We start from the raw sequence: 19,401 nt of genomic DNA, 5'->3' as shown, positions 1-19,401 counted from the left end.
CATCATTAGCTCCATGCTCGAGCATCAGCAGTGAAAAGCTCGAGCATGAGTACCTAATGCTCGAGCATTTTATCATCGTAAGATCTAGGGTTTTCAGCGGCCATACTCGAGCATCCAAATTGATGCTCGAGCCTCTGTACTTTAAAATAAAAGAAACCCTCAAGCCATAGATGAAACCCTCGTGCCTTTGCTCCTAATTGCCTCTTCTTCATTCCAAATCTCTCCAATCTTTTCAAATTCCTATCTTACATCGTTTTAGGGATTCAATCTTCGTCAAAAAGGTATGAATTTCTTCCTTCATCTTAGTTTTATATAGATATATATATATATATGTATATATATCCCTAATTTCTTCTCCATTTGATGATTAAACCTAATCAAAACTTTCCTTGTGAATTTATACACTTCAATCTAATGTTAAATCTATAATCCTAACTCGCAGAAATTCCAAATCTTAAGTGCATTTGAAGAACACGGGTGAGGAAGATTTGGGGTGTTTGAGGAGAAGTTTATCAACATTTGGGTTTCGTAAGTGATTGAAGAGAAGGGTTGGGATCGATTTGGAGTAGTTGGGATCATTTTTAGAAGAATTGGGAGAGGTTTTGCTTCAGTTGAAAACTAGGAAGCTCGAGCCTTCAGATTAAGGCTCCAGCATTTGCTTGCAGCAGGCTCGAGCATCAGGACCTTAAGCTCGAGCATTAGCTAGTGCAAGGCTCGAGCATTGGAGCACAGAGTTGGGGGTTTAGCTTGGATATTATTCTTAGATTATAGCGATGCTGAGACGGTCGAGGCAGAGAGTTGTTAGGATGCCAACGATGGCGTTAGATGATTTATGGCTGTATAACAAGATCTGTAATGAGACAGATTTTGTTATAGAGGATTTTTAGACACACCGTGATACATTTTGGGTAGTTAAGGCCCTGCAGGCTCGCCAGCTCTCTGGGTTTTTTAGGCATCCAACACAGATTTCCTACCCCAGGCTGGTGTGAGCTTTCTACTGCTCCTTGCAGTTCCATGCAGGAGATGAAGAGGAGGATGAAGAGTGTAATGACCCGGTCATTTTCCTTCCTTTCCCTTTTCTCAGATTTTTACGGATATTTTTTTTCCGTTGATCTTTCTTTTCTGAGTTCGGTTTCTCGTCACTTAGTGTCATTTTGAGTGCTCTGGAATGATTTCCGAGACTCTTTCCTTTGGATTGACAACTTCCTTTGAGGACCGAGTCATTTCCACATTTTTCATTTTTCGACACTATTCACTTTTCGTCTTTTCCCTATTTTGTCTTTTTTCCCCGTTTATCAATTTTCCTTGCATAACCTCACTTTGCATGTGTCCATGACATTTGATTTCCATGGCAATTGTATTTTTACTTTTGTGGAAAATACATTCTAGTTCATTACTTTTTCATAAAGGGCATGGATGCATATTTTAGTGTAATTATTCATAACTTTTGGGGTTTTTGTGTAATTACTGTAAAGTAATTATTTTTCTTCTTAGGGACCTTTTTGCAATTTATTTTGGGAGATATTTTGAGAAAGGACCATTTTGCAACTTTAGGAAAATGTGACAAGTGTCACATTCTCATGGTGCCACTTGTTAGCAATTGAGTGGAGAGACTTGGTACCATAGTTTCTTGACATTTGGTGGGTGGAGATTCATCCATGTGTTGGCCTTTGATTGGTGCATATGTTACCATTGATTGTTGACAAGTGTAGGTCTAGGATTAAGTCTTGGAAGAGGCATTGGATTGGTGACAAGTGTAGGGCCATGATTTAGTCTTGCATTATGTGTGTGTGAGAGGTAGTGCAAGAGCACATAGTGAGTGGAGGATCTCTAGCCCTTCCACTCACCATTTTACACTTTACCTTCTTCATTTCATTTCTCTCAAAAACCCTAGCAAAGACTCCATTGGAGGAAAGCTTAGTTCATAGCTTATCCCTTCAATTTGGCTCACTTCCATTCACCTTAGAGTAAAAAGCTTGGGAGACAAAAGCTTCCCCTCATCCTCCTTTACAAAACCCTTGAAGGATCTAGCCTAACTCCTAGTTTTGCTTTGGTATCTAGAGATTTAATTCTCTAGTGAGGTATTGATCTATGATTTTGAAGTATTTTTATGTCATTATTGAGTGTTTTACATGCATGGAAGAGAAGAACTTGTATTCTGCCCTAAAACTGTTTTAACTCAAAATTTATCTTGTTAAATTAAATATAGAACATGAAAATATAATCAATTAGCTTTCATTTAGTTTTGGTTTCATGTAAATTAGATTTAAAATGAATTAGTTATGAATTTTTGAAATTGCAAGCTAGTTGCTGGAAATTTAAATCTTTTCCTTATCTGGTCTGGAAATGAATTTTTATATGGAGCTGTATTGCTTCAATTTCCTTGACAATTTTACTGGAACTTTCCCCATGGGTTTTACACTACTCAGATTTTTTTCATAATTTTTGAGAATGTCTAAATTTTATTAAAAATCCGAAACTATATGGTGTCCATGTTTTTACTACAGCTGGAAAACATATTTTTTGATGATTTATTTCACTAACCTTTTGACATTGGATCATGGGTTAAATTTCCATTTTTACACTCTCATATGTTTACTTCGAAAAGAAATTAAGTTTGCCCAATTTGGATGTCAAATGATTTTTTTTATGAATTTTCAAAGTTGGAAGCTACAGGCTGAAAATGTGTTTTCTGGGCAGAATTTGTTTCGAAGTTGTGGGTCAAAATTGTTTCAATTGGGAAAATATTTTGTTAAACTAAATTGATATTATAAAATTACGGTGTTTAAGCTTTCATTGGGCTTTGGATTCATACAATTTGGATTAGAATTGAATTTTTTATGAATTTTCTAAGTTGAAGGTAACAAGCTGAAAAATCTGTCTTGCGGACCAAAAGTTTAGATCGATTTCATTTTGGTGGTAATTGGGATTTTCATTCCAATTGAGGTAGGGGATGTTTTAGGATTTTGTATGTGTTGTATTAAGTGTTTTCCATGATTATACAACTTGTTTGCATGCCTTGTATCAAATCTAGAATATTAGTAATATTTATTTCTTTCCATAAGATTTAATTTACAAGGATGTCTATAGCGTAGAATTGAATTGTGGCATGATGATAAATTATGTTTTGATATATTTGTTAACATATATTAAATTGGAATTATTTGAATAAGAATTGCACTTTTTATTTAATAATTATCTTTTGTGAAAGTTTAATTCTCATGGATGTACCTTACATGAAATAAACTTGTGATATACTTTTAAATTAAGTCTTGGCATGTTCTTTAACATACTTTAATTTGAGAGCATTTGGATGAGTATGAAAATCTAGAGATCTTAATTAAAAGGATTAATTAAAATCTATTTAAAGGTTCCATTGACTTAATTAAGTTTTTACTTGATATTGGTGATGACTAGGACTTGTATATTAGCATATGTTAATTTGGAACCATTTGATGTTGTTTTAGAATTTAGGGATTTGATTATCATGATTTAATTAAATTCCATTTTATTGTTCAAATGACCTAATTAAGTTTTTGAATTGGTATGTGCAATGATCATCCTATGTTGTTTAACATGTGTTGATTAGGGATCATTTAATTGAGATTTGAAACCTAGAGAAATTAATTAGGCTATGTAATTAATTTCCGTTTCTATTGCGTTAATGATTTAATCATGTGTTGACATTGATAGTATGTTTAAAGCATGATTTTTTAACTTCTAATGGATTTATAAGTTATGCTTTCAATTTTGAATTATACTGTTATAGCGTGTAACGAATCGCACACTGAAGATTCGACATGTGATGTTATTATAGCGCGTAACGAATCGCGCTCTGAAGATTCGGCATTGTCATCCTATAGTAGTTGTGGATTTAGACCATGTATTGTGTAGTTTCAACCTACTTGTGCATGGAATGTAGTTTCGTGTTGTATATAAATATTTCGTATATAAGTTGTTAATTTATTTATTTTGGAGTCACTTGGGACATGGTTACTATAACATGGCTAGAGTTTGGCTCTATTGTGGGAGGTATGAGTTCTCCCCGTCGAGATAGTGCGCACTAGGGGTGGTATTACCAGCAGGTTAGTCCCCGTAATAGCCGTTGAGGTCTCGGCAGAATTCCGAGCTTAAATGTCCAAGTATTCCATTACCTGATTTCGCACTTTTAGATTTCTAGTTGATAAACTAGAGAATCTATGTCTTGATGTGTGGTATTAGAAATTCTAATTATACTAAATTGCTATATTTAGTTGATTCCGTATTTTAGATTTCAAGTTGATAACTTTGAGAATCTATATCTAGTTACTTTGTATAGCATGCATCTATGTCGGTTAAATTGCATAGATATTGTGATTTGCGTCTTGTTGTTCAAATGTAGCTTAGGAATGATCATATAGATTCATTTGGAACATAGACGTTAGGTGGCATGACCCACTTTGTCGTTTTCGTATATTAGATTTCAAGTTGATAACTTTGAGAATCTATATATTGTTTCTTGGTATAGCATACTTCTATGTTAGTTAAATTGCATAGATATTGTGATTGTGTTTTGTTGTTCAAACGTAGCTTAGGAGTGATCCTATAGATTGATTTGGAACATTGACATTAGGTGGCATGACCCACTTTGGTTGTTTTCGCACTTTAGATTTCAAGTTGGTAACTTTAAGAATCTATATCATGTTGCTTTGTATAGCATGCTTCTATGTGGTTTGAATTGCATGGATGATGTGATTGATGCTAGAAATGATCTAGGGTAGCTTAGGATGCTCCCTGAGTCTCATTTTAACATAGACGTTAGGTGGCATGAGCCCCTTTAGCATGTTTCACCCTAAGGTGATAAAATTGTAAAACGTTAGGTCGATGCATGCTCATTTCCTACAAGTAGCTTTATGTTGCTCACCCCAAAGTTACTGGGGCATATTTCAGGTACAAGATACAAGATACAAGATTGGAGATTTGCATTTGCTTTGGTGATTTGCAGAATTGAAGTTTCTTTAGAAGCATTCTTGTTCACATGCAAGTGTTAGCATGTTTAAGTTTTTCCTATGAAATGTAATTTTTCCAACTTAGAGGTTTGACATGTTAAATATTGTAAATGAATTGTAATAAGGCCATAGGCCATTTCAGTATATTTAAAATGTTGTTTTACACTTGCGTGTAGGTTCACATCATCACACACTTGCATATAATTAAGTTTGATCATGCAATGGGGGATTCAAGTGAGGCTTAAAGTTTCTTTCTTTTTTTTTAGTTTTGGTGTACGTGGTCTAGTTTGAACTAGATTTTGTCCCTTTGGTTGTCATTGGTGCCATAGGGTACTATTTGACCCTTTTCATGTTAGTTTTTGCTTCCAGTTATTTGCTTGAGCTCCGTGACTTCATGGAAGGTCACATTGGTGTCTTGGTGATGATTTATATCTCTATAGACTTTGGTTTTTATCTTTTGCTTCCGCATTTCATATCCGTTATCGGGTCAACTTTTGCTTCATCACTGACGCACCGGGTTGAAAAACTTGGGCAGTCACAAAGAGGACCACTTCACAGCCACTGTCGAGGGCATACAACTGACAGTGAGCTGTGACACTATTGCTCAGGCTATGGGTTGCTATCACAGGTGCCCAGTCGCTCTTCAGGCTAGATTTCCACAGATTCCCCTAGGCACGACCCGGGAGGCAATGGTCCATGCTTTGGGCCAGGGCTACATGCCTCCACCTTAGAGACGATCCAGAAGTCACAGCTTTCGAGACGTTTTTGGTTTTTGGATATGGTTCTTGTGGCCAATGCTCGCCCTATCAGACACAAGTTAGTGCGATGTGCTGAGATGGTGGATGTGACCTATGCATTCCACACCGATTACTGGGTGTCTATTCCCTAATTAGTGTTGGTACAGCTTCACCGGTAATATGAGGAGATGGGAGAGGCCCGACGCCCTCCTATTCATCATATTCATTTTCCTAAGTTGGTCACACGCTTGATGGAGATAGCGGGGATTTTGATACCCCCGAATGAGGCTGATGTTACTGTCTTCACCCAGTATCATTTCACGTAGTGGAACAACATCTTCGGGCATATGCCCAAGAAGATGAAGCTGGAGTGGGGTGTTGACGATGAGTTCCGAGAGGAACGAAGCCGACGCGAAGGGTGTGCCTTATGAGCTGCACTTTCCACCTTATCCACCCCCGCCTACTATTCTTCCTACAAACCATACTGAAGTGGTGATGCAGCGGTAGATGAGGATGGGGATGGCAATGATGATGATGAGGCTACAGATGAGAAGATGTATCTCTCCGATTCTAGACCTCAGGTTAGGAGGAGACCCGTTTCTGTAGCCCAGCCTGAGAGTTCTTCTCAGGCTGAGATTAGAGCTTTATAGGCCAGGGTGGCCAAGCTGTATGATGGTCAGATATTGCTGCGTTAGATGTTGACTACGCAGCAGAGCATATTGGAGGAGTTACGTCATCGCACTTCGTCCGATCCATCCACTTCTTCTGTTCCACCACCACCACCTATGGATTAGTTCTTAGGACTTTTCTATATTTTTATTGACTAGGGCAGTTCTTTTTTATGTACTTATTTCCATATAATGTATATCTGCCCTAAGTCATTCTTTTCAAAAGCATTGTACTAATTTCTGATATATATACATGTTTTTTGTTCTATTTCCTTGTGTTGATATTTGTCTATGCTTACTCTATATACTTGATACTCTGATGTATGTTGAAGTTTATTAAATTACCAGATACAACAGATTAAGTTTGGGGGTGATTTTGAGAGGAACCACTATATTGTAGGAGACAATGCTGGAAACTCATTTTTACCCTTCTGTGCATTACATTGTCATATCTTTGTTAGTTTGCTTGTATGGTAATATCTTTCTCACTCTCTTTTATTCTCACACCTTGAGGACAATGTGCACTATAAGTTTGGGGGTAAGGTTGGCTTGAAATTTTAATTTTTGGCTTACTCTGTTTACATAAGGATGTGATTTAATATTTGATGATATAAGCATGTGTTGAGTTTGTTGATGGTTATATATTCTATTTGCAATCTGATATTGGTTAGAAATGGTTTGTATGCTAAATTACTGTGAAAAGGAGTCCTTAAAATTTTTTAAAATCAGTTAGTGGCCTGTGATTCACTCTGTTAGAATAATTGTTGTTTAATAATGCTGATCTCTGAGATGCTACACTTTGCACAATATTCACACTTGCATGAAGTCTGTGAGGGTAGAAATTGGAAATCTTATTTTGGTTTGAATTAGACTGAGTTGATCAAGTAGATTTGATAGTTTTGATGACCGAGGCATAAGAAATAAAAGGAAAAAAAAAAAAAATTTCTTCACCAATGTGAATGAGAAATAAAAAAAATAAAAAAAAAGGAAAGAAAAGTAGAAAATGATCAAGTTCAGGTTTGTACTTAGATTGCTTGAGTGATTAAGTCCTTAGGGGTGTGTCCTGACACCTAATGCCCTAAGATCGTCTGGTCTGGGAGTCATTAGTTGAAAGCTTATTACATAAGGGGTTAAGGTTGCCTAGATTACTTGAACAATTAAGTTCTTAGGGGTGTTTTAACACTTAATGCCCTAAGATCATCTGGTCTGGGAGTCATTGGCTAAAAGTTCACTACAAGGGTAATTTAGAAAGCTTAATAAACCTGAACATTGCATAGTGTCCTTTTTGAAACAATGCATACCCAGAAAAAAAATTGAAAATGCCTTGGGAGTTGGAATTTAAAGAGTCTACTTGTGAATTAAGGAATAGCAAGGAATAAATGCAAGTATGGATAATAAGCCACACGATGAATTGTAGGATCATTTTCAAAGTATCTATAGAGGTTTAAATTATTGAATAAATGATTGAACTGATATGTGGGGACTATGGTTACTGAATTGAAATTGAAAGTTGAAAGTTTTTCTGATTACATGATTGGTATAGTTGCTGTATTTGACTGATGAATGAACTGCATGGATAATATGATTTGAAAATAGGCTTGAATAAGCTTACTATGCATTTAAGGCATTGATTTGAGAAGTTTGTGGGTATCTTCACTGGAAACCCTCACGAGACTACAACTCATCCACTAGGGGTAACCTAGGGGTTTAAAGGCTTGTTGCATAGGCTAAATGCAATCGTGATTCCCACGAAAGTGACTTTTTAGTTCTGTATTGCTAAGGGACTACCAATATGTAAGTTTGGTGTGTGATGAGCGCTGAATATATGCATATTCGAGCCCCTAAGTACGTATATGTTAGGGCCTAAAGTGATACTTCTATCCATTATTAGACTTATTTATGTTTAATGTGTGTTGTAGGTACTTTCCCAAATAAATGGTTAAAACCAGGACTTTATGATGATATCAAAGCTTACAGAGTCATTGCCGGTTATTCAAAGCAATCCGGGAGCTAAATTGGTGAAGTTTGAAGCAATTCAACCTTAGAGCTCGAGCCCAAGTGTTGAGGCTCGAACATCACAACAAAGAAAAGAAGAAAAGTCAACAAGGCCCAGATGCTCGAGCATCACTACCTTGATGCTCGAGCCTTAACGAGCCTTGACCCTGAAGGTCAAGTATGAGGCGTCGAAAATTAATGAGTTGATTTTTAATTGAAGGCTTTGCTCCCAGGTCTCGTGCATCACTTCCATATTCGAGCACTATCCACAAAGGATCGAGCATCATCCATTGATGCTTGAGCATTTAGCCCCAGATGCTCAAGCATGGTACCTAATGCTCGAGCCTATGAAGCTTGGATCGAGTAATGTTAAAGGAGTTCAACCCAAAAATATTGTAAGTGTTGAAGAAAAAGACGGTTCGAAAAATAGTTGAAGAAAATTGACTAAGTGTCAATCTGATGATCGAGCACCATTTACTGAAGCTCAAGCATCCATCCAGAAATGCTCGAGCATTTGTTCCTGAACCTTGAGCATGAGCCCTAAAGCTCAAGCGTCCGTTCCTGAAGCTCAAGCATTCAATGACATGTCAGAGTAAAAGCTGCGGGATTACTTTTTTATCAGCCGTATCTCATCCCATTTGGGCCAGAAGACCTAAAAGCCCACCAAATACATATTTTCTTCTATAAAAGAAAGCGTAATCCTTGATAGAAAAGGTCTGGAATTTCAATCGCTTTTACGATGTTTTTCAGAAGGCTAAGGGTGTGGTGGCTTTTAAGGTTCCTACAACCTTGAAAGTGTAGATCTTGAGAAGAGAAGTGCAGCCAGTGACGATGGAGATGAACTCAACACAGATGCTATCCAACCTTGTCATGAGTATCTAATCCCTTTCTTAGGGCACTGATGTAACCTAACGTTATATTATGGTTTGATTGTTTTGACTCTGGGTTTATTTTAAAATATAACGTTTTCTTGATTATATGACTATGAGCACTTGAGACAACTCAAGTGGTTTTTCATGCTTTAGTAGACTATAAATTGTTATTACCTTGTCTTAGATTTAATAATTTATGTTCTATTCTTAACCTACTACTTGTTGTATGGTATCTGGCGGAGCCCTGCCAGACACAAGAATAGAGGTCATATAATGGTGTTCCAACATATTTTGCAAAAGAACGTTTTCATAATCTATGCTTAGGAAAGGTGGTTCATTCGCACAGTAGTTAAAGTAGGTAGAGTAGGTAGGCGAATAGTCCACGCTAATTGCAGATAGGTTATAGTTATTTGTAAACCATGAAATTAATTTAAAAGCTAATACAAATTCTATCTCTCTGTGGGTTCGACATCCTCTTTGTATAGAGCTATATCCTACACGATATCATATGATTGCGAGAGATAACATCAAATATGCTAATGCAGTTAAAATAAACTTCTAAACATACGTCCAGATAAGTACGTAAACATGTTATCAAACCAAAACACGCTATCAAGAAGCAACTAAAAACATAGAGCATGGCAACACAAGCATGATATGCACCCAGAACCTATTGTCCTAAGGTTTTCGAACCTAGGAGCTCTGATACCGTCAGTGACAACCCTGGATTTTTACAAACCTAGTGTATCCTGTGATGATCCAAAACGGATCCCAAATGCAGAAGCAAAACATAAGCAAGTCAATAAAGATGTACTTCATTCCTAAGACATGAAAGTGGTCTTCTAAGGAGTCTCGTGACTCAACAGAAGCAAGACCGAGGTTAAAATTTCAAAACCCTCCAAGGAATAGATCAATGGCAAAATTTTCATTCCAAACTGAAATGGGTTCCACCATGCACACCATTAGAAAGACAATGAAAAATGAATGAAGTTAGACTCAAGAATCACTTGATTCGGAGTCCGGACGAAGAAGATGATCAAGCAAAAGAAAGAAAGGTTCTGAGGCATAGATGAACGCATGTCCAAAGCCCAAGCACCGAGCACCCATTCGGCACTCTTCAACACTGAGCGCTCTTTCGGCACTCTTTGACTCTGAGTGCTCGTTGGGTACTCTTCAAGGCTGAGCACCCATTCAGCATTCTTCATGGTTGAGCACCCATTCGGCACTCTTCAAGGCTGAGCACCCATTTGACACTCATACAAGGTCGGTCATTCTGTCCTACAAGGGTCGGTTGTTCTGACCTACATGGTCAGGCATTCTGACTAAAGGTTCAAGCGCTCGGACCTGTGGTCAAGCATTCTGACCTATGGCCAAACGTTCGGACTTACATGGTCAGGCGTTCTGATTGTCGAACAACGAAACAAAAAGCAACAATCAGTCGAACGATGAAACAGAAAGCAATAATTAGCTGAATGATGAAACAGGAAGCAAAAATCAGCCGAACGTCAAAACAGAATGCAAAAATCAGCCAAACGTAAAAAAAAAAATGCAACAGAATTTGCTGCTGCAATGCTTGGGGAAGTTTTTGGTCCAACCTAAGGCTATACATGCATTCCCAATGATTCGAAACAAGTTTAAAAACGTACTTGTGAACTTTTAAAATTAATGGCCCTTGGCCTCATGTTATACATACAAAATGAATGTCAAAAGGTGTGCTTAGGCACACATTACATACCCGAAATTGAAAATGACATGTTAAACCAAACATTACATAACAACTTCAAAAGAGAAGATAAACATGGTCACACTTGCATGTAACCAAGAATACAGTTAAAAGAACGTCAATTCTACATATCACCCGAGACAATTGCAAATTCCTAAATCTTGAATCATGTACCTAAAAAATGACCCCGATAACTTTGGGGTGAGTAACATAAAGCTACTCGTAGGAGATGAGCATGCATAAACCTAACATTTTACAAGGTTATCACATTAACATGAAACAATTCAAAAGGATCATGACACCTAGCGTCTATGTCAAAGATAAGCCTCACGGATCATCTCAAGCTACTTATGCAATTGAAATGAACTAGGATATACAAGTATACATGTTCAAGTATACTAAACAATATTAAAACATGATACATGACATCCAAGCATACATTTCCAAGTATAATAAGTCATATTAAATGAGATAAGCAATATTTAGCATATATTCACAAGTATACGATATATATAGAATGCTCATAAATCAAGTATACAAACACAAGTATACTAAGCTAAACGAAATGCGCATAAGACAAGTATACATGGCATAAGTATACTAAACTGAAATCCGATTACACTAATCAAACATATAAGGCATAAGCATACTAGTTAGAGTTTGGATACACCAATAAGGATACAAGTTCAAGTATGCTAAATGTGATCCAATATATACGAAGCAAGTATACAGTTTCAAGTATACTAAGATAATATTTAAATGAACAAAACAAGTATACAAGTTCAAGTATACTAAATGGAATTTAATCACATAAATAAGCACCAATTCTCAAACTACAAGTAATCCATGATTAACAACTTGAAATTGAATGCTAAATCAAAAAGTGGAAAGACTAGGACATGCGGTCTCTAGACCAAGCAAGTGTTTCCGGGTAATTACGACCAACAAGGTACTACCTAGTGCGCACCTATAAAAGTTATTCTGTGTAATTCCGACCCACAAGGTACTAGCTAGTGCGCAGTTATGACTTAGAAGACTCTTGTCTCCGTACTAGAGCCAAACCCTAGCCATAACACGAAATATGTCTTTATAAACTTTCCAAAATCAATAAGTTCAAAACTTATACCAAAATCAATAAATTATATCAAACTTATATCAAATCCAATAATGCATAAAATCCATCTTTCATGCACAAGTAAGGTTGAATCCTTATAAACCATGTCCTAGAGCTCAAGTCTAAATAGCATATGACATGTCAAGTCTCCAATATGCAATTTATACATAAAATAAGAAAATTTCACAACAATTGAACCCAATTACCATCCTAAGCCACAAGTACTAAATAAGCTACAATTTAGTAACAAGTTTTCAAGATAATCAATTGTAATATTCTAAACAAACTGTATACCTACACAAGATATATTTAAATAAGCTTTGCAAGACAATGATATCCTATATCATGCTAAATCCAATTACCATTTTAAGATGCCATAAATACTAATTCTACATCTAATTAGTAATATGCTCGCAAGGTAATTAAACATACTAAGTTTCAAGAGGCTATCAACCTAACATAAAAAATCTCTAGATTTCCAAATAGGCTCAAATTAATATATGTTAAAAGAAATAACATGGTCTTCACATATATTATACCCAACATCAATTTAAGTGACTACAACACTTAAATTTAGCATACCAAATGTACTCAATTTAGGTTAAAGAACATACCAAGTCCTACTTTATTATCACATTACAAGTTGATTTCATGCTTGTTTCAACTATGTGAATTAAAATTTTACAAAAGATAAATATTAAATAAAAGTTATAATTCTTATTCAAATGCTCCCAATTTAATATATGTTGATAAATATACTAAGGCCTAATCTACTAGCATGCCACAATTTAATTCTAAGGTGCATACCATCATGAGAATTAAATCTTAAACATAGAAAATAATCAAATTAAATTCTAGATCTTGAACTAAAGCATATATACAAGTTGTATAAGCTATCAAAACAATCAATACAACTCAAATATAAACCTATGACTTCTCTTACCTCAATTGAAGATGAAAATCTCAAATCCCCACCGAAATGAAACCGCTCTAAATCCTACGAAACTTCGGGGTTTTGTCGAGGACAACAAGGTGATCATTAAACACCAAGGAATTCCTACCAAAATCCTAACTTGGCTTCAAACCCGAACCCAAAAAATGGCCAAAACAGGATTCCAATCGGTTGGAATCGAAGGCCTCGTCAAGGCAAACAATAAACACTAAGGCATCACCACTTTTTACTTAAGGGAAGAACTCCAAAAGAGGAGAGAGAAGCTGGCAGCCCCATGGCTTCCATGACTACTGGCTAAGAGAGGGGAAAGAGATGAAAATATCTCCCTTTTCATTTTCGAGACTCTTATTTATAGAAAAACCCTAAAAGTGCCCCGAATAGGTCCCTTTGCATCCGGAAAAGTGGAATTTGAGTAGACGCGCTCAAATGGCAAAATTCCATGAATAAAAAAGAACCAAAATGAGAACATTTGAACAAAGGAAGAAACAGCATCGAAAACTGAGTCCCGAGCAGAGAGATATGCCCCAAACAAGTTTAGCGCTAACCGAGTCGAAAAATCGAAAACTGTAGGGTTCGACCGCAAGACAATTCTAAGAGTACATGACTCAACAAAATACGAAAATGAATCCCGTACGAGAATTCAAGCCCCAAGGAGACACTTAGCCATTAACTTTCATTTATTACACAAACGTCCCTACACAAAAGGATAACCACGCAAGTGACCCCAAATGAAAATATCTTCCAAAAGATATTTTCTTAGAAACCCCTAAACTAAAATATCTTCAAAAGATATTTATGAAAAATACCCCAAGAAACAAAAATATTTCTGAAGAATCTCTTCATCCACGCCCCTGCGGGAAAAAGAAACAACCGGTGAGCTTTTCTCCAAAAGTAAAGCTATGCCTTTCAAGGAAAACAACTAGAATGGAAGTACGTGAAGCCGAAAACCAACTTTGAGCATGAAGAGTGAGGTTATGCGACGGGAAATTTCAACAAAAAAAATTTAACCCATAAAAATGGAGAAAAATGAAAGGAAGGAAAATGACCGGGCCATTACAGTATTCTTGGAAGCTTTCTAATCTTATCTTATGCCACTTAAAATATCTATATAAACTCATCAAGGTTTTTAATAAAATTACTTCTTACACACAGAGAGAAAAACCTTGTGGAAAAAAAATAAAAAATTATGCAGCATTGGTCATTGTCTTATTCATATCTGTTGAGCTTTAAACCTTTTTTTATTCTGTAAATATGCAATAGGCTTGTGAGCATTGAGCTGCGTATCAAATTCTGAGAGTTTCTTTGTTCTTCAATTGTATTATTCAAATAATGTTGTAAGGGTTGGTTTAACCCAGAAGAAGTCTAAGAGGTTTATTCACTTAGCAAGAATATTCAAAAGTGGTGTGCTTCTTGTACCAGTTTGCTCTCCACCTTTAAGGTGAAGCCATAGTGGGTTTTGGGAAGTTTTAGGAAGGATCTTGAGCCGAAGAGTAGGAGTTTTAGAATCTCGCTAAATCTTAATGTTATGAGTTTGCTTCTTTCTCTCTTTACTTTACATCTTGATTAATATTGCTTTGTTTTTTCAATATCTGTTATTGTGTATTCAAGATTATTAATTGATCATTACAAATTAAATAAACCTGATTAATTAGTATCATTCTATTAAGACTCTATTCGCCCCCCTAGAGTCATAAACTGGGTAACACTGACGTTAGCAAATTTGCTTTTATTAGTCAAGTATTTATATAAATTAAAACCTCTAAGATCAAAGTAGAATTATGAAACACAAAAGGTCTACGTGAATATTGACAAACATCATAAAAGAGTGAAATTTATCCTTTCTTAAACTTGGTTGGAAGAGTCATGTCTTAGTAGTAAATATTACCCCCTCCTTCCCAAAATACTTGTCATCTTTTTATTTTGGGATGTCCCAAAAAAACATGTCTCATTCCAAAATTGAATGTAATATTTTTTATAACATTGTCAAACTATCCTTTTAACTTAGTGCATTAATTATGGAGCACTATTTTGTCTTTTAACAAAAGCATATTTGAAACTTCACTTTTATCAATACAATAAAAAATAAATAATAAAAATAATAATAATAATAAAAAATTCTATTAAAACTCTACTATCATAAAAAGTTGGATTTCCCAAACATGACATGTATTTTGGGACAAAGATAGTACTAGTTAGATGCATTTTGCGTGGGTCATAGTACACCCATGTAAACTTTGAAATATTTTTTTTTTGAAAAGTACGTAGACTTTGAAATATGATACTACAATAAATGTATATGTTCAAACTTCATATGGGTGGGTCTAATTTTAAAAATTTATCATATAACATTATTGTAAGATGCTTACTCATCATAAAGTATTAAGTGGTCCTCCTGTCCAAATTACAAGTTGTCACATGGTCCCGACTTTCACGAGAACGAGTTCATGTCATGGTTCCGACTACTTAATAATTTATTTTTATTGACAAAATATTTACAAAATAAATTTTGTGTGGCTTAGGCAAATTTTGAAATATGTGCATCAATAATGGCGGAGGCAGTGGGGGAATTGCCGGCATTGGAATTTTTTTTTATCATTGTAGTTTTCTATACATAAATTTTAATAATTATCAAAATGCCCCCATAAAATCCATAAAAAAATCACAAAAATCTTGATAAATACTCTCAAATTTCAAAACAATCCCTCATATTGTTACTCATTGGCCTAAAATAATTTTCAAAATTAAAAAAGACTCATGTTGTTTCTCCTCCAATGAATTCCAAAAAAATATTTAGAAGTCAAAATTCATAAAACACCCCTACTTTGTTATTTATTATTTTAGTTTAAATTTTTTTATTAATCAGATTATTGTTAATGATTGCCCCCTCTGAAAAAAAAAATTGGGTCTAGAACAAGGAAACAAACAAAAACAAAAGAATATGTGATGATGTGAGAAAAGAAAGAACAAAACAAAAAAAATGGTAGAAGTTGGTGGTTGTCACTCTTCGATTAAAATTTGTCGATTAAATATTTTGACAAATTGGTAACCATAGTGTGCCGTTTTACTGTTTTGTTTATAAAATATTTGTTGTCATTTCAAATATTAAAAAGGCGATGTTCTTCTATCAATTTTCTAGTTCTGACATTAGTAGATCATGTTTGTATCAGTCAAGTGTTTAACAATATGAGGTATCTGTTATATATATCAGAACTTTAAGGGATATGAGTAGAATTATGAAACATAAAAGGTCTACATAGAATATTAACAAACATCTTAAAAGATCAGTTTATCCTTTCTTAAATTTGGTTGAAAGGGTAATATCTTAGTAGTAAATGTTACCAGTTAGAAGAATTTTGTGTGGGTCATAGAACACCCATGTATAGTTTGAAATATGATACAACAATCAACGTATATGTTCAAACTTCATGTTGGTGGGACCAATTTTCAAAATTGATCCTATAAGATGGTTACTCATCATAAATTATTAGGTGGTCCTCCTGTCCAAATTATAAGATGTCACATGGTTCGGTCTTGTGATTAAACGAGAACGAGTGTATGTTATGGTTCCCGACTGCTTAGTAATTCATCTTTATTTACAAAATATTTTTGAAATAAATTTTGTGTGGGGTAGTCCACCAATGCGAAATTTGAAATATGTTTATCAATATATATATATATACACACACACACACATTTATATAATGGCAGAGCCAATGGGGGCAATTGCCTTCATTTGAATTTTTATATTATTTTTGGGCATGTTCACTAACAGGAATATTTTTTGTATTTTACTTTCAATTCTTAAAATGTAAAGTAAAAGTACAAATCATGTTTATTAATATAATTTTAATTTTTATCTTTGAGGAAGTTCTTTCATATTTAATGAAGGAAAGAAAAAATGAGGATTTGATACTTTCTCTACTTCCTGCACAGTATACAAAAAATACTTACCGTAACATTCACTCTCCCATCAGCCCATCATCCTCTCCTGATAAGCACCGAATACTGCATATTCAAGCACCCTTATTTGCATTAGTTAAGTACATTAATTAATTATAATGTATAGTTTAGCTTTATCTGTTTATTTCCGTCTTCTTTCAGGTTGGTTCCCCCAAAAATGGTTAAAAGAGCGGTCTTGACAAATTCTTGAAGAATCAAAGCATGCCATTGCTGGGGACTGTCGTTTTGGTCAAGCCGTTTGATTCAATCAAGCGTGTGAGTTTTGCGGCATAGTGCTCAAAATGAAGACCGCGTCAAACGAACCGATCCAAAGTGGCTCAAGAGAGGAGTGAAGGCTTTGCAAGCCAAGCACTCCAGTAGCATTCCTTCAACATTGGGGCCCCGCCGTGTCTCGCGGGCCCCCGCCAGCAAGCTCCGCGAGTGCCCACCAAACACTCCAATGGCCATCCGCGGATTTCAAGCACCCGTCTGCACCCCGCGGGCGCCCACCGACCTGCGGATAGCAGATCAACTGCCCCTAAATTTGTGCTGAAAGTTGTCCCCTTGACCCTTTTCTGTGGTCCTATTTTTTCCTAGGGTTATTGGGGCACAAAAATGGAGGGAAAGGGAGATTATTTTGTGTAGATAAGGGGTTTGAGGCTATGGTGGAAAATATATCTCATTTTACAAGGTTTTAGAGAGAGAAAAATTCTAAGTAAGAAGGTTTGGGTGTCTTGTGGCCTTGAGGTGCGAAAATGGTGGGGATGATGATCTCTTCTCCTTCCTCCATTACTCCTATGGGTAACTAACTCCCTTTCTAGGGAGGTGATGAAGCCCTTCTTTGTAAGCATGCCTTAGTTTCATTTAATTTGGGGAATGATTCAAGTATATGGTAGTTTCATGATTTAGAGCATTTGCACTTGTTGTAATGGATTTTAATGTCTATAAATGATCATGTTGAGTTCATTATCTTGTCTTAGATTTTATCCTTTCATGATTATATAACTTGTATCTTTATAGTGAGAATGGAAATAAAATTGTGAAATGGGTTTAATGGCATGTTATATGAGAAACTTGATATTCCGTAGCTTAGGGCCTTCCTTTGATGGACTACTCTTGATTTTTGACTTTATGTGTGATTATCATTTGATTGAGGGTTTGATAATCGCTAGCTTAATGAGCATGTCATGGCTACACCCTAGTTTAGGTAGTTCAAGTATGTGGAACTTTGAGGGTTTATACTTAAGTCTTAATCCTATAAACTTCTTGAAAATGTTGCCCATGAGATTGTGGGGCTGAATTTCCCATTTCATGCCACAAGAAGTTTTGATGATCTCCCCAACCCAAGTCATAACCATTGAAGTATAGATCATTACCCGGTTCAAAGAACTTTTCAGTTGGTTGCTCTAGATAAAAATCTGAGAATTGTCCCGGTGGAGGACAATCTCTTATATGATGTGTATGACTAAAGCAAAATGCACAAAACTCATGTGGTGTGTAAAATTGAGTTGGAAGATAATTACCCTCCATCTAGGACTAATTCAGTTACTTGTTTAGATACATTATGATAAATTCACACAAAACAAAATATATACAACACAAAAATGGATATAAAACTAGCACATCAAACACTTACTCGGAGTCCTTAAGGTTTCAAAATTTCTGCTTCTCCTTAGTGAGTTTTGAGTTCCTAGGATCACACAGAAACACACAAAACACAAAAACAAAATATATACACAAAACAAAATATTCACAATCAAATAAAAGGTATTCTTTAAGACCTCGGTCACAAAACCGTTTGCAATCCCCGGCAACGGTGCCAAAAAATTGATTGGTATAACAATTATACATCAACCTTTTGTAATAGCACAAATTATTATAAAATAGGACTATTGGTCGGGTAAGTCGAATCACTAGGACTGCTAGTTTACGGCAACCAAGGTGTCTAAAATCACTTTTAAAATGATGAAGGTTAATAGAGGTTTGTTTGGTTTGTCACTAAAATTAGGAATCGAAAAAAATGCATAAAATGCTAATGTGCTAGGAAGTGAAAAGATAAAGACAATAAGGAAGGGACTAGGGAAGTGAATCCACTACCTATCAATAAGTATGCTAAGACATGGTTTACTTGGGGAAATAACATATATGCATAACCATGGAATGCAACAACATAAAATTACTACATTACCTTCAAGAATTTTATGAAATCAATTGGCAAGAATAACCTATCAAAGCATTACATGTTTTCGTTACCTAAACTAAGATGCAACATTAGACATGCTCACTAAGCCAAAGATTATCAAGCCCTTAATCTTATAATAAAAGCACATGAAATAGAAATCAAGAATAATCTATCAAAGGAAGGCCCTAAGCAATAGATTATCAAACTTCCTAATATCATGCCAATAAAAAC

At 35.4% G+C, this 19,401-nt stretch overlaps 1 long non-coding RNA gene across 1 annotated transcript; it reads left to right on the top strand.

Moving 5' to 3' along the window:
- The first annotated feature begins 1,836 nt into the window (after positions 1-1,836).
- LOC132303238 (uncharacterized) lies at positions 1,837-5,539 on the top strand. Its single transcript, XR_009481149.1, has 3 exons — positions 1,837-2,081; positions 2,855-2,946; positions 4,930-5,539. It is a non-coding gene; the product is annotated as an uncharacterized LOC132303238 (long non-coding RNA).
- The last annotated feature ends 13,862 nt before the right edge of the window (positions 5,540-19,401 follow it).

Source organism: Cornus florida, unplaced genomic scaffold, assembly GCF_030987335.1.
Source record: "Cornus florida cultivar Cherokee Brave unplaced genomic scaffold, ASM3098733v1 CherokeeBrave_3.0.0_Hap2_Chr04, whole genome shotgun sequence".
NCBI lineage: Eukaryota > Viridiplantae > Streptophyta > Magnoliopsida > Cornales > Cornaceae > Cornus > Cornus florida.
This window is presented reverse-complemented; position numbering and strand designations above follow the sequence as displayed.